We start from the raw sequence: 15,399 nt of genomic DNA, 5'->3' as shown, positions 1-15,399 counted from the left end.
GTGACATAGTGTAGCCACAGTGATCTTTCTCCCTGGGATTAGTGCCCTTGTATATATTCCCCTCCTGCACGGTACAGGGCCAGCCTCTTTAACAAGTGGGAGCAATGGTGAGTCACCTCCAAAGCTAGGTCATAGCAGTTGTCCTAGCTTCTGACTTACTCTCTCCTTGTTTACTTGTTCCAGAGCTGCCCTGTAATGGGGCCATGAGAGCAGCCCTCTGGGAGACCCACATGGCAAAGAACTAAGGCCTCCCGCCAATATCCCCATCGACTTGCAAGTCCTGTGTGAATCTCCTTGAAGGAAGGGAAGTTAAGGGGAGAAAGGGGGAGGGATTTGGAGGAACAAATAGGAAGGACACAGGGATGAGAACTAAGGGGGGTGGAAATGGGAGGGAGGTGGGGAGCAAGGGGCGGGGGAGGCTGGGATGGGAAAAATAGACAAAAACTGTACTTGAAAAATAACTAAATAAAATTAATTAATAAAAAAAACCCAAAGTCTGCAGCCCCAGTCAAGCATACGGGTGACCAGCCTTGGGAGAAATACGGAGCCAGAACTGCCCATCAGATAAAAGCTGCTTCTAAATTGCTGGTGCACAAAGTCTGTGCACGAAAACTGGCAGTAACTGTGCAGTCACAGCCGAGTAATATAGAGAGAGTTCTCCATCATCCCCGGTTCCATTCTGTGAGAGACCATTAGTAATTACTATGATTAGTTTGCTGTCTTCAAAGAAGAATCATCTATGACTTCTCCCTCTAGGAAAGGGGTTGACTGGTCTTTTTTCTACCTTCCAACCCATCCTTCAGGCCTGTAGCTCCCAAGCTCATTTGCACAGGACCCTGAGATTATTTATCTAACAAGCTTTGCTAAGTGGCCCCCAGTTTATTTTGAGTAGTCTGCAGTGGCTACACCCCTTGTAGAAATTCGGGTAGTAAGAGTCTGCTGCATAGTAGAAAAAGCTCTTGTAGGTTTGGAGTCAAGCATATTGGGCTTTAAATCCAGGACTGGCCACTTAGTAACCCTGATTACTAAACAATGTGTCTGACTCAAAGGTCACGCTGGCGCTTCAGCCCCTCATCTGTAAAATGGGGGCGCTATTTATCTTGCAGGGCTATAAGAAGATTAAATGATAGAACTTTTAAACTACATTTTACAAAACACAGTGTCATACTGATAATGGAAATTTAATAAATGATAGCCACCATTAATATTAATAGAAGACCTTGAACAACAGACATAAGTTGGAAAACTAACTTATTTGAGGTCAAAAATCCAAGACCTGTCTCAGTACCTCTGATTCTGAAGCAGCGTAGAGCTGAGACAGAGGAGAGGCAGACTGATGCCCCCTCCACCGCAGTGAGGGCTGGAGAACTCACCTGTCAATAGCCAGTGAGGAGGGACTGTAGTTCCGGTCTGAGGAAGAGCAAGTCGGAAAGGGGGGGTGGGATCACGAGTGTTGGGACAAAGTAGGGGCCAGAAGTAGTTTAGATTGGCTAGATTACGGGAAATGTGGAGGAAGCAGGAGACACAAGTGGGAGAGGACTGGAAAGCCATGTGTGAGGACTCTGATTCAGCAGCACTATTGATGCTTCGAGTTGGATGAATCATTGTGCGGAACTGACCTGTGCATTGTGGGACGTTTAATAGCACCCCTGGCCTCTACCACCTAGATACCACTAGCACCCACTCTCTCCCCATTGCAACAGTCCCCACTACTTTCAGACATTGCTGACTATCCCCCTGCTGGGCAAAATCTCTCCTGATGAAAAGCCACGGCTGGCCATAGTCCAGCACTCATGTCTCTGCTGAGAATGTCCCCAGAGCCCAGGGAGGATGTGTCCCTGGGGCCAAGGACACACAGCTGGATGCTGCAGAGCCAGGTGTGTAGACCCTTCCCGAGCTCTTTTCTTGTCTAGACACTTGAAAGGCAGCCGGATGACCTTTACCAGATCAAGTGGGAGAAGGAAGAAAATGATCATTAAAGAGACTTAACTATGGACACAAAACATATCATTAGGCTGTGCCTCTGCTAGGGAGGGTCAGAGACGCCCTCTTATTTAATGTACACCCATGATGCCAGGAAAATGACCAGAAGTGATGAGCTTTCTCCTTCCTGTCCTGATAATAGCTTGGATTTAATTCAGTGGGCCATGGGGAACTATCAGGCACTTTTTATAGGTCAGTGACATTATCATAGAGGAAAAATGACATTCTACCTACAGCTCATGTCTCATGCTTTATCCTGGGAAGGTGTCCTATCTCTGGGGGACATATGCCCCCAGGGACTGGCGTGATGCCTGCTCTCTAAGTGTCTTCAATTACCATTTCCACCCACCAAGGATGCTACTCTCCCCAGAGAAGATCAGGACATAATGAGCCCAATGCCAGGAGTGATTAAAACAAATGACACCACAGCCCACAAGGTGGCAGGGCAGAGGGAGGTGGCGGAAGTGATTTGCTCCTCTTAAAGGCAGCCCAGTTTTGAATGATATTGCTGCTTACCCAAGAGCTGTCTGAACGCCAGCCTCTGGCAGCCGGTCATCCTCCAGCGCTTCCAGGATGGGGTCACCGAGGGCTGGAACACACCTTCTGAATCGAAGCAGTGGACTGTGAAATAGGAATCACCGACAGCTCTTAAGTCTATCAAGAGAACAGCCCTATTCCTTAATACAGAGCCACTAATAGACATCTAGAAACCTATAAAGCAGACAATTCCTCTATATCATCTTAGTTAAATCAATGTAGTTATATTACCATCATCACTTTCCCTTTAACGTTTATTACATTTTGCCATAGTAATTTATTTTTTCATATCCATCAGCCGATTAAAGACTTTATTCTAAAGATACACACATCCCTGTGACCTAGTCGTATATGTCTCTCTCTCTCTCTCTATCCCCCTCCCCTTTCTCTAACACCTCTTATCCTGGGAGATTAGAATTCTATCATTTACAAACAAGACTGTAAACTTATATTTTTGCAATATTTCTTTCTAGTTATTTAGGTAACTTCTTAATCTCCTGAAGTGTCTCTTCATCAGTTCCTCTCTAGGTGAGTCCTTTCTTGCTTGCTTTCCTCCTTCCTTCCCCCCACCTCCGCAGTCTTCCTCTTCTTCTTCTTCCTGAGCTGCCTCTGAGTTCCTGTGACTGGATATTCGAGACCCCCATGGCATCTGCAGGATGCAGGGGTTGCTCCAGGTGAGTCCTCCCCACCCCGGCTGCAGCCAGGAGACTCTGCACACCTGTGCTCTGGGAGCCCCAGCCAGGGCTCACCTGGTAGGTGGAGGAAGTGGCTGCTTAAAACATGCCATTTAAACCACCTTCCCCCAAAACTGCCCAGTGAAGTGAGTGCTGCATTTTCATTCTCTGAGGGGAGACCATGCCGGTCAGCAGAGGAGAGTGGGTGTGCTGTGCTGGAGAGGTAAAACACGAAGTTGTCATCCTTTGCTTGTCACTAAGTTTGAGTGAGGAGCAGAGTTGTGTATCTTTAGGGAAAAACTTCATGACGCTTAGTGTAGTTTTTGGATGGAATGAGATTGTGATGAGCTGTCTCATTAGTTGAAGGGGAGGGTTCAGAGAGGTCCTGGGAAGTTGAGGTGAATCATGGTACCCCTGATCTGGTCAGAAACTAAGGAAAGGAAAACATTTCCATCAATGGCTGGTTTCTCTCTTAAGACAAGTTTTCCTGAACACTGTGCAGTGGCTCTTAGACTTCCTTTGGCCACATTCTTCTTTCTGAATTGGGCTCTTCCAGGGCAGACCAGCAGGCAACAGAGGAAAAATCAGAGCTCCTCTGATTGGGGAAGAAGGAGGCACAGGAACCCAAAGGGGCCTCTGCAGAGCTCAAGCAGAAAACCTCTGACACCGTCTGAAGCCATGCTTCTCTCCATGTCTTACACGGAAAGCTTTCTGTTAACAGCTTAAGCCCTCCTCCTGAAGATAGAACTCGCAAACAGAAGCACAGCAAGGCATAACTTCAGCTTATTAGTTGCTGAGTCTGGCTGGCTGAGAGTTTATTCAGACCCTGAACTCACTCAATGAGGCAAACTCTGATTTATCCTTCAAAGTCCATTCAAACATCACCTCCAGAAATCTGGCTTCTGACCCTGAGTTTGATTTAAACAGGTGCATCTCTCCTTTGCTCTGATAGCACCTTTGCGTGTGGTTCTGCTGTAACACTTGTCATGCCCTGCAGTGAACATCATTTTACACGTGTATCACCCCCTGGACTGTGTGGCCTTCTGGAAATGAAGAACAATAACCGTCTCACTTGATTTGGCATTTCTGGCACCTAGTGCGCTGCTTAGCCTCTCGCTGCTCCTCAATGAAGTTCTGCCATGAAAATAAACGAATGAACAAGTGTTTGCCAGTGGAGTTTGATTCTGCCACTTTAGATCAATGGGCCCTAGGAAACAGCCCCTCCTTCGGCTCCTGGAGCCTACACGCCATTTCTGTCTAAATCACACATTCGCACTGCCCATGTGCCAGGTTCTCACCCCCATCTTCTGCGGGTGCCACCTCTCCTTCAGTCCTGGAGTCAACACGTTGCCTTGTGCTGTTTGTCATTAATTTTCTCTGGCATTTACCTACGTTCCAGCTGGGCCATGGGTGTGTGTAAACACCGCTCTGCTGTATATATACCTTTCCCAGGAACAGGCCTTTGCAACTTTTTATGAACAGTAATGAGTCTGTGCCAGGGCTTCACTGAGAGGAGATGGGCACCTCTAATCCTCCCTTTGCACACGGATGCCTGGAGAGATGAAAGGATTTGACAGTAACCCTGTCTTAGATCAGTGTCCAGGATTGGTAGAGGGATTTAGTGCTTTCTAGACTCCAGCTTTAGCCTCCAGGTCCTGCTGCCTTAAGTAAATTAGGTGCTTGTCCGGGGAGACACATTCATAACATTTTGCTTATGCAGAAAGCCTGTCCATGTGGAGAACAGCTCACAGCCAGCCTGGACTCTGCTCCTCACAGCCTCGCTCCTCAGATGGAATATTTTCAGGGTCCTTTGGTGTTTTGTTCAAGAATTTACCCCGTAGGAGTTCTTTGTGACTAAGTGTGTGACTGAATCTTGCTGACATTCCTCATTTCTTAATTGTAAGAAAATTTTAGTGACTGCAATAGCAAACATATATACAAGGTCTGCTTCTTAGCTTTTTTCTGAGCCCAAACTCAACTTCAAATCCTAACCCTAAGTGGAATCTGAAATAGATACAGTTTCAGAAAATAAGCTAAATACAATAAGTTAATACTTCAGTGAGTAACATCAATTCAATGACTTTAGCATCAGCCAGTGATGGACATTAATAGTAGAATCCTTTCCTGTGGTAGAACTGTCTTAGGCGACCCACGCATCCCTGGCTATTTTCTAGTCTCTATATATTGATATTCATGCCAGTTGTTACGGATGTGGATACTTGAAAAAAGCAATTAACAACCAGCTGCCTTAGATCACTTCCTGCATAAAAGAACATAAATAAATATGTATTCCTAAACCCCAGCTTTCAGAAACCTCATAACATATCCCACTGTTTTAGTGGAGGAATGCAACTGACATTTGCCAAGTGCTCCCTGAGCGTCAGGCAGGGCTTTCTGCATTGTGCACACACATTCTGTGTTCCTTCTAACAACACGCAGCAATGAACATGCAGAGACGTTAAGAGCTTGCCCCAGGCCACACTGATGCCAAGTGAGAGATCCTGGATTTGAACCCAGGCAGCCTCGCTATACAGCCCACATATCAAAATAACTTAGAGTCTTGGCACTTGATGACATCTCCTCTGAAACTTGGATCTGCTGGACTCTTGGGACCTTGCTCCTTGGAATGTGGTTTATAAGGAAAAAGCATAGTGTATCACCTGAGACTGTGTTAGAAATGTAGCATCTTGGTCCCTCTGCAGACTGACTGAATCCTAACTTCTTTTTTATGATTTTTGCATAATTTTTTATGTGAACACCATTGGCAAATGATTCCTATGCATATTACTGTTTGGGAAGCACTGTTTGAGGTCTCCTCTAGCTGTGGAATCATAGGCATACTAAGGACCCACAAGGGCCCTGGCTGGTGTGGCTCAGTTGGTTGGAGCATCATCCCATCCTGTGGACCTCAGAGTCACAGGTTTGATTCCAGGTCAGGGTACATACCCAGGGTGCAGTTTTGATCTTGGGTTGGGGCACATATGAGCAGGAAGCCAACTGATGTTTCTCTCTCACATTGATATTTCTCTGTCTCTTTCTTCCTCTCACTGTGAAAGCTACAAAAAAATGTCCTTGAGTAAGGAAAATGAAACAAAAGGAAGTCACAAGGACCTAAGGTATGTAGAATAATTTTTTAAAAACTACCACACACACACATGGGCACTGTTTCCTGTGTGTACAATGTCCCACTTAACCATGAGGGGTTTCCTGAATAGCTCCAAAGCACATCATATTAGCCCATGGCCTTGGGAAAAATGACCTGCAGTCACACGCTCAGTGTCTGAGCTTTGACACTTGTTTCTCTCACTCTGTCATTCATTCGCAAGAACAAGAATGGCCTAATCATGGGGTTTATTGATAACACCAGTGTCAATTATTTAGTGATATGTGGTAAAAGTGTACACACCTAATAGAGTGGAAGAGTGCATGGATACTGAGTTGAGTCAATCCAAGGCACAGTACTAGCGTGAGTTTTGTCTGGGTCTTGGGTACACTGAGCAGTCCAATTGGCTGCCATTTTTTCTAGCAAGTAACCATTATGATCCAGAATGCAATAATGCTCCTGGATCTTATTTGAGGATTGCCCTTCTAGTATTAGATTATCTTTCTCTTTAGATGTGAACACTTCAAAGAGGGAGAATTCTTAGAGGCCATCCACTCTGTTCCGAAGTTCTCTAAGTGGCAGGTGGATATGTGAGGCCAAGTTTATCCGACTCGTACTCTCTTCTCTTTGCCTTTCTAGCAAGGGTGAGAAAATTACTTTTTTTCTTGTGAAATTGCTGTTTACCTCTTGAACCTCACGTAAGGGCCATCAAAATGTATAACATAATGGAACAGAGCTAAGAACTGGGCTGGGATGAAAATGGGAAAAAAGACACATGTACTGTTCTCCCCACTTCTTAGGTTTACAAACGGGGTTGAATCCCTACTAATTTTTTTTTTTACCTTGAAGCATAATGATTGAGTTTGTTGAAGCTGGAAGAGATCTTTCTGATCACATAGTATAATGAACAATTATCATAGTTTTTGGAATGGACATCCAGGCAGATTAAGTGACTTGCGAAGCTAGTTTGTTTGTAACAGACGCAAGCCTACAACTCAAATCTTCTCACTTTCCCCAATTCAAAGAAGCAAAAAAACAAAACCAACTTTCCATGAGCCCACCCTGCCTCTGTGCCTTCAGGTAAAGCCCAAGTCACTTCTCTACGGACCCCATGCACTGGAGATCAGACCAGCAGTACTCAGTCCCACTTCCTGACCATGGATGGATGTGTACAAGAGCCCCTCACTTCCTAGAGATTTCCTCAGGCCTGACCACCTATCCTCTGCATTTAGCACACTTCTCAGGGTCTTACGGCATTTAAAGTTGTAAGGGGGCAAAGAGGTCATCTGTCTAAGGATTTCAAACTGCATGTTTCAGAGGCTGAGATGGTAGAGAACATCCTTCTCAAGTCTGTGAGTGGGTGAGTTGCCCACGTCAGCCAGAGCAGTTCTGGTTTCATCGACATTGCATATTGTGGTTCTATGTACGATGCTATTTAAAAATGTGGTCTAGTGCTTGTAAAAGAGGAGGGGGGTGTAGTGGACCTAACAAGCCCCTTTGCTTCTAATATGTTTCAGTAAGGAAAGCCGAGGCCGGGTGAGGCCTAAGAAGCATGCAAGGTCACACCTCTCAATGGCACAATGGGCATGGTGAGAAGCAAACCCAGAGAACGTGTTCTCTCCCAACCGGGAAACCAGGACACAAGGCCTGACAAATCCAAATACACTCATGGGACAACAGAACAGAATATTTAAAATTGAGACAGCCCCAGAAAACCCATAATATATGGTCACTTCAGGAAGGAGTCAAGAACATTTCTGGGCTCTGAGACCAGCTTGAATGACAGGTGAATGAACTATGGCACAAAGTCACAGAGGGTGACTGTTACTTCTTTTCCACTTCCCATATTCTTTGATAGATGATGGGACCTGCCAAATCCTATTGATTTTACTTATGCTTTCTGTATTAAGATTTATTTCCTAAATGGCTCCCATGGGCTTCTTGGGCTGGCTAGGTCCTCAGCTTCTGGAATGCTCTGGGAAAGAGGGGGCCAGGAGGAAATGATTCAGTAACTCACCTGACTTCTGATAAATCCAGTAGGAGGAAGTGGTGTGGCCGTAACTAGAGTTAAAATGCCATCACTGTGAGCAGCTACAGATAATATATGTGTCCCTTAAATTTTGTTAGAGCTTCTAGCTGCCAACGCACGAGGTACTGAAAAAACATATTCTCTAAAATAAATGAGTAAATACAATAGAAAAAAACCTGTGGTATCGGCACATATTCTCTCAGCCTTGATGGCTCTGCTCGAATTATAGCCCCGCTGTACATTAGAGGTATCACTTATGTAGGGACACACAGTATCATGATGGCCCCCTTCCCAGCCGCTGTGAGGACTGCCAGCAGTCCAGCTCTGCCGTGACAGCTGTGCTGGTGAGGCGCCCAGGCCAGCTCGGGCAGTCGCGAGAGCCATTTTTATTCTGCGGAGTCCGGAGAGGCTGATCTTTCTTGTCAGAAAGGAGTTATATTTTTCCTTTTTCTCCATGGTTTTTTTGTTTGTTTTTGGTTTTTTCAGCTATCTGCAACCCCTCCCCCCACCATAAATATCTGGCTTAAGGGACTGTTACACTGAAGCTCAGGTCCGTGTCATTACTTTGGACGCACGGCTGTCCCTGGCCAGTAGCAGCAGAACAGTGTTTCTCAGCTTACCTGCTGGACAAGTCCTACTTCCTCCAACTTAGGATGCAAAGAAAGTCACTGTAATAATAGTGATGAAATTGAATAAATATAACACTTCCTAATTAAAAGTTCTGTCCTTGGGGAAGCAAAGTGCCCAGGATAGAGTTCGGACGCCGGAACGAGAAGTGCAGAATGAATGCCTCACGGTCATTCCTTCTCCTATGTGCTCACACAGGCCCTGTCTTCACAGGGTGTAGGGACTGGTCTGTAGGCAGGCTCTGCTGGAGAGAGTCTGCAACAGCGGGACCCCTGCTCTGTTGAGTGCCCTGTGTTGCCACCTTAAAATTGTGAATATGAGCACGCAGCCTGGATATTTCACTTGACTCTGGGACCTACAAATTAAGAATCCAGTCCTTCGGGGAGCCCCGTGAACATGCCTCAGGATACGTCTGGTTCTACTCCACCTTTATTTCATGGTTGGCCACCGTGCTCTGGAATCATACACTTTAACGCTTAGGCGCTGTTTCACTGAAGGTGAGTTACTACTTGTTTAGTCTCAGTTTCTCAGTCTTTATAATGGGTATGGCAATATGACCGATTGCACTACTTTGGAGGATTGAATGTAACAATGTGCCTACAGCACTTACCTTAGCCAGACTCAAGCATACAACCCCCACAACTATTTGTTAAATAAATGAACAGGAATAAAATCATTCCACAGGGTCCTGCGATTTCTGTAGAGCTTTGATTGTCTGAAATCAAAAACTCCTGAAATTTCAGGTGATTGAAATAGACTTCTTTTGTCTTACCGTCTGTCATTTTTTACTTTATTTGTTTTTTAATTCCCAAAGACCTCACTGAATGGTCCAGCTATCAGCAGGCTTAGCTCCTAAAGACTAAGAATGTAGGAAGCAAAAATATAGAACACAGTTAAGCAATGACAAACTCTTATAATCCTCTGGGACCTCGAGGGTGTTTTCCACTTAGGTTTCCTACAGGCCCGTCCTCGAGACCCGACATCAGTTCCTGCAGTGGCAGGTGGAGCTGGTACTCTTGTGGGTGACCATTGATTTCAGAGAGGAAACATCACTTTAGCTGGTTTCTCTGGATCTGTGTGCTGTGGGTCACATTATGGAGACTATGGTAGTTCATAACATTTGTCATTTTGTCATATGTAATAATGTTTAGAGATTTGTGACCTATAGGTTCCAGTCTCAAGCCAAAGAAATCATTTCAAAATAATTCAAAATCTTTTGAGGAGCATGTAGAGACTGTGGACATACCTATAAATACTAGAAAATATAGAGGATTGCAGCAATATTTCCAAATCCCCCTTTCTCTCCAGCTGCTTTCATCATTCCCTTCTGGTGCGTGGAGACTTCCCCTCAATCTTAACCTAAGAGCGATTCATTCTTCTTCCACTTCTTTTTCTCCTACTTCTGCCCTTGGAGAAGCCCATACCAGTGAGTGTGACAAAACACGACTCTTTTTGAAAGACTGGGAAATAAAAGAATTGAGAGAAAATTTGTCTCAGAGGAAAGTGGAAGGAAAGGTCAATGTTAAATTTTTTTGTCCTGTAACATATCATGAAAATCACATCTATTACGATGGTCCACCAAAGATGGGGTAGTCACTAACATTGCATTTTACAAAATCATCATACTTATCTTCACCACAATTTCATAAAGTGGATTGTTTACTGGAAGAAATAACAATCTCACCAAACTCGAGACAGGCAGACTCCAAAGTGCATGATGCAGCCATTTCAGCTCGCAGCAGTTATTCAGAAACTGTCACCTGTGTGGCTAATTGACGTAGGGCTTTTTAATGGGCTCTGTGACGTTTGACAGACAAGTCAGCTGCAGGCCCCAAATTCCAGGACTTAAAATCAAGTACAAAAGATTAGGCAGAAGCGAAAATGTCTGCCATATAAGAAGATCATGATTAATGTCACATGAACGATGCTGACAACCAATGCCAAACACGGTGATGTTCTTTTAGGGGAGAAATCTAGGTATGTCATTTGAAATATCTTTCTCAGAATTATGCAGGATAGAATTGCATTCTGGAACCTGGACTTAAGAGATGTCACTTACCACTATAATGAATCATGTTATGTACCAATGTCATGTCATATCAAAAATAATTAGTCCAATGTTTGCTTTTTTTCCCTCTTCTGGCCTAACTTATATTTTCCTGTAAAATGAAACACATTTCATCAAATATTCTTCTTAAGTCAAGTATAACTCCTTCCAACTTTTGGGTCTATTACAAGTTGACTCATTTCGCAGTTTATACCTCTGGAAATACCAGGAAGGAGTTGGGGAAACAGCAGATTAAGTATTTGCTCATTTGCGATTCTTTGCAGCCTAAGGAAATTGTATGAATCAGGTTAATATGCGCGGCTGTGCTTTGCTGAGGCTAAACCCGGATCCTGTACGCTACATATTGTGTCCCTCCCACTTCTTCATGAACTATAGCCGGCTAGGAAGAACTAGCGAAGCTTTGAAAGAATCTAAATTTAAGTCGAGCCTTAAAGGATGATGATGTGGACTTAGACAGGTATGCACAGGAAGAAGGGAAACAAAGGCATTTGTAAAAAGACAGCTTTGGAAGAGAGCTACAGGGAGAAGTCTCCCCCACGATAGTTAATGATGAGCACAGTGGAGGCACATAGAAGGGAGGTAAAAATGACAAAGTTAGATTGGCAATATTTGTTAAAGTTTTAAATGACAAGATATGGAATTTTGCATTGCTTTATTTTTAGGCATGGGGTGATATTAATTTTTAAAGTAGGAGACTAGCATGATCTGTTCTAGGGAGAAAACAGCAATAGGTAGGGCTATGTAATGGCAAGGAAAGACCTGAGACAAAGGCTAGGGTTTAGTAGTTAAGAGTCTTCCATAAAAGTCTGGGGAAGTGATGTGTGTGTCTGCTTTGGGCCAGTGGTTGCTGCTAATTTGAAAACAACACCAAGTCTGGTGGCTGCTACATTAGACTTCAGTGAGATGCTCAGGGACCTCAGCAACACAGGCTGGCTCAGGGGACCCTAATGTAAATGAGGTTTAATTTGTCAGGTAAATATAGCTCAGGAAATCATGGCGGTAATAACAATACCAATGGCATTGCTAATCGCTAAAATATGTCCTGTGTGCTCTATACCACGCAGCTGTCTCTGTGCTCAGTGATGTACCTGGGGCATCTCAAGTAGTCTTTCAATCAAGTTTATGAACCACTTATTGTTTTCTCTGTTTTAGATGGGAAAGCATGACTCTAGGTGGTTAAGTAAACTATTGCTACTTATCTCAAGTTTTTTTTAACTCCCTCCTTCCTTCCTTCCTTCCTTCCTTCCTTCCTTCCTTCCTTCCTTCCTTCCTTCCTTCCTTCCTTCCTTCCTTCCTTCCTTCCTTCCTCTCTCAGAGACAGAAAGGGATGGAGAAAGGGAGGGAGAGAAACATTGATCAGTTGCATCTCTTAAGTGCCCCTACCAGGGTCAACCGGCAACCTAGTCATGTGCCCTGACTAAACATCAAACCCACAACCTTTCTCTTTGTGGGATGATGCCCAGCTCACTGAGACACACCGGTCAGGGCTTAGCCTAAGTTCTTACAAGGGGCAAGTAGCAGGCCAGGGACGTAGGCCCAGGCACACCTTCAGTTAGCTAATCTTCAATTAGCTGACAGCAGGGCATCCTCTTTCTATCGTACCTATATGGTGTTAAATGCCACTCCTTCCAACATGACCCTCTGTGATGCTCTGGCAGAAACATTAAACTACGTGAAGGCTCAGCATAGGTTTACAGTTGTTCATATTAGTAATACAGGAATAAACTCTGTGTGTTATGTACTCACAATGGTAAACCTACTTTTGCCCCACACTATATAAAAAAAAGGAATAGTTAGTTATTACCTTGCAGGGCTATTTTGAGAGTTAAAACAGATAATGTGTGTAAAATGATTGGCAGAGTAAATATTCCAATCAGACAGCCAGGGAACCATTTTGGGTGCCAGGTGATAAGCAATGCCCACACCTGGCACCGGGACTCTGGATGATGGGTTCATTCATCCCAGCCCTTCACAAGGCACTGAGGAGGCAGGGGGAGGAGGCGGTGCTGTGCCCAGCTGCCAAAGAGAGTGGGTATTCAGGGAAATCCAGTTCCCTTGAGTAATAGTTCGAGGGGTGGGGCTTCTTCCATCACGGAACTCTTTCTACAAGAGTTTAGCCTACAGACGCATGAAGCAGCAGAGGAGGGCCAGGAGGAAGACTTGCAGATAGACAGGCTTGTGGCTACTCAAGGGGAGCCCAAGTCGTCACAGATCCGGGGCTGATGTCAGCAAAATTAGTTCCAGGCTCCTCCAGTTAAAGTGCTGCACACTCTCCTTCCAGGCAGGAAGGGGCAGAGGCTTGTAGCATTGTCAAGGGCATTGCTGAGGCCTGGAAAGAGAGATCAAAACAGCTGAATGGAGGGCAGCTTCAAGAAACTGAGGCCAGAGGCCAAGATTTCAGGACCCTTGAGGAGAAGGGGAGCAGGCAGTTCCAGATTAGGAATAAGGTAAAGACCCTCCATAAAGAGCCTGCTCTGAGGTTCTAGGTGGCACTGAGCTAGCTAGTGTTTTTGTTTTCAAGAATGCATTGCACCAGTACACGCACACGTATGCTTGTGTGCACACACAGAGATGGGCAAACACACACACAGTCTTACCCACGTGCAGCTATTCTTCCAAGAACTGGAACTGGCTCAGACAGCTTAGCACTGGTTTTGTAGGAGAAAAGGAGTACAAGCCACAGTGGAATATGAAAAACACATTTCATCACCCTTGCCCAGTTGGATCAGTGTCCGAATATGGTGGGAGCACCTGAATCGTGGCCTTCAGAATGGTTCTGAGCCCCAAGCTTGGAGTTTGTGGTGATTGTATAAGATCACCTTATCTACTTATTTGTCTGTTTACTTCTCTCTTTCCCAATAGAACGTCAGTTCCATGAAGACAGGACATCTTTTGTCTTTTTCACGGCTATATCTCCAGTACAAGGCACATGGTCAGGCGTTCAACAAATAACCACTGAATGAATGGATCAAAATATTCTCATGCACATTTAGGCCATTGTCCCCCATTATTCCAGATTGCTACTTAATGAAACTGTTTTCAAGTTATAAGAGCAAAAAACTATTTACATATGGTCCTATCTTCTCTCTATTCCCTCTCCTCCCATTTGAAGATTAAATAATTATTTTGTCAAGTGCCCCCACTGAGGTTAGATTTATTCTATGAGCATGAATGAGTTTTTGGAGATTTTCAAGGAGGAGATTGACATGGTGAATAGATTCCTATTTTGGAAAGATAACTTCAGAAACTATGCCACATAGATTAGAAGAAGATACGAGAAGCCCAGAATCCAGTCAGGATGCTATTACACATGCTGAACACACACACCAGTAAATTCCGGGACAAGTTCATGGGGACAGGATGTGGATGCTGCTGGAACTGCATGGCTGTGTGCAGTGGGTACCGTTACCTCCACTTAATAATAACGATGACAGTAACACTAATAATGGTAACAGTCATCAGACTAAACAATATAAATAGATAACACTTACTGAGTATGTATTCTTTGCCAGAAACTCTTCTAAGAAGTTTAGGAATGTGACTGTATTGTCCAAGTTTTGAAAGGTACTATTAAGTGAAAAAGCAGAAATTCAGAACTTAAGTCTCGATGACACGCCCAGACCCCTTCACCCCAACACTATAATACAGGCGTTCAACACACATACTACGTATACGTTTCTTCTGAAGATGTACTTTGCTTTTAGGTCATAAGCATTTTCAGATCGTAAACTTCTGGAAGTAAGGTCGGTCTCCTTTTGTTTTATGCAGCAGCAAACTGCATTCCACCAGTGAGCCAGGGAGAGAGACCGCTGGCCCCAAGGCCATGCCCTGTGATGGTCACACTCTTGGGCAGACAGCGGGAACTCTCTGGAGAGTTAGGGGAGCCTCGTTCGCCCCTCTGATGACAGCTTGGCATTTACCTGCTGAGCCTCCATCCTCGTTGCTGAACAAAGCTCTCTGCATGAGGGTGGGGCAGTGGAGAGAGGCACTGAGAAGGACGATGGGGTGATGCTGGGCGTTGCCCATGTCCAGAAACCTTTCGTATGTCCTCAGAAGCCAACTGCCTGGGCTCTCTCCCTTCTGACTCACTGCGTTCTTTAGGCAGCAGTTGCTTTTCTCCTGACACTGCATGTGATGCTCCAGGGATAAAGGAGCTTAGGAGAGAGGCTGGCATTGGTGCAGGCCTTCCTGGTGCCCTGCTCGGCTGTGCCTGCAGGCCCTTGTCTGCTCCTGGCTCCTGCTGCCTTTCTCCCCACTCCCACCTCTTTCTCACCGCCCTCATCCCACGTGTTTTCAACCGGACTTGGGTGGAGGTTTGCAGAGGTGAATTCCGGGAGCCTTGGCACCTGTTTTGTTTGCAGAGTGGGGCTGTGCTTGG

At 45.0% G+C, this 15,399-nt stretch overlaps 1 pseudogene; it reads right to left on the bottom strand.

Annotated features, from left to right (window-relative positions):
* LOC128626557 (ferritin light chain-like) overlaps positions 1-15,047 on the bottom strand; it is a 38,510-nt pseudogene extending 23,463 nt beyond the window's left edge.
* Positions 15,048-15,399: the final 352 nt, after the last annotated feature.

Source organism: Artibeus jamaicensis, unplaced genomic scaffold, assembly GCF_021234435.1.
Source record: "Artibeus jamaicensis isolate MK-2021 breed Jamaican fruit bat unplaced genomic scaffold, CSHL_Jam_final scaffold_660, whole genome shotgun sequence".
NCBI lineage: Eukaryota > Metazoa > Chordata > Mammalia > Chiroptera > Phyllostomidae > Artibeus > Artibeus jamaicensis.
The sequence above is the reverse complement of the archived record's forward strand: the minus strand, read 5'-3'. Positions and strand labels throughout refer to the sequence as shown.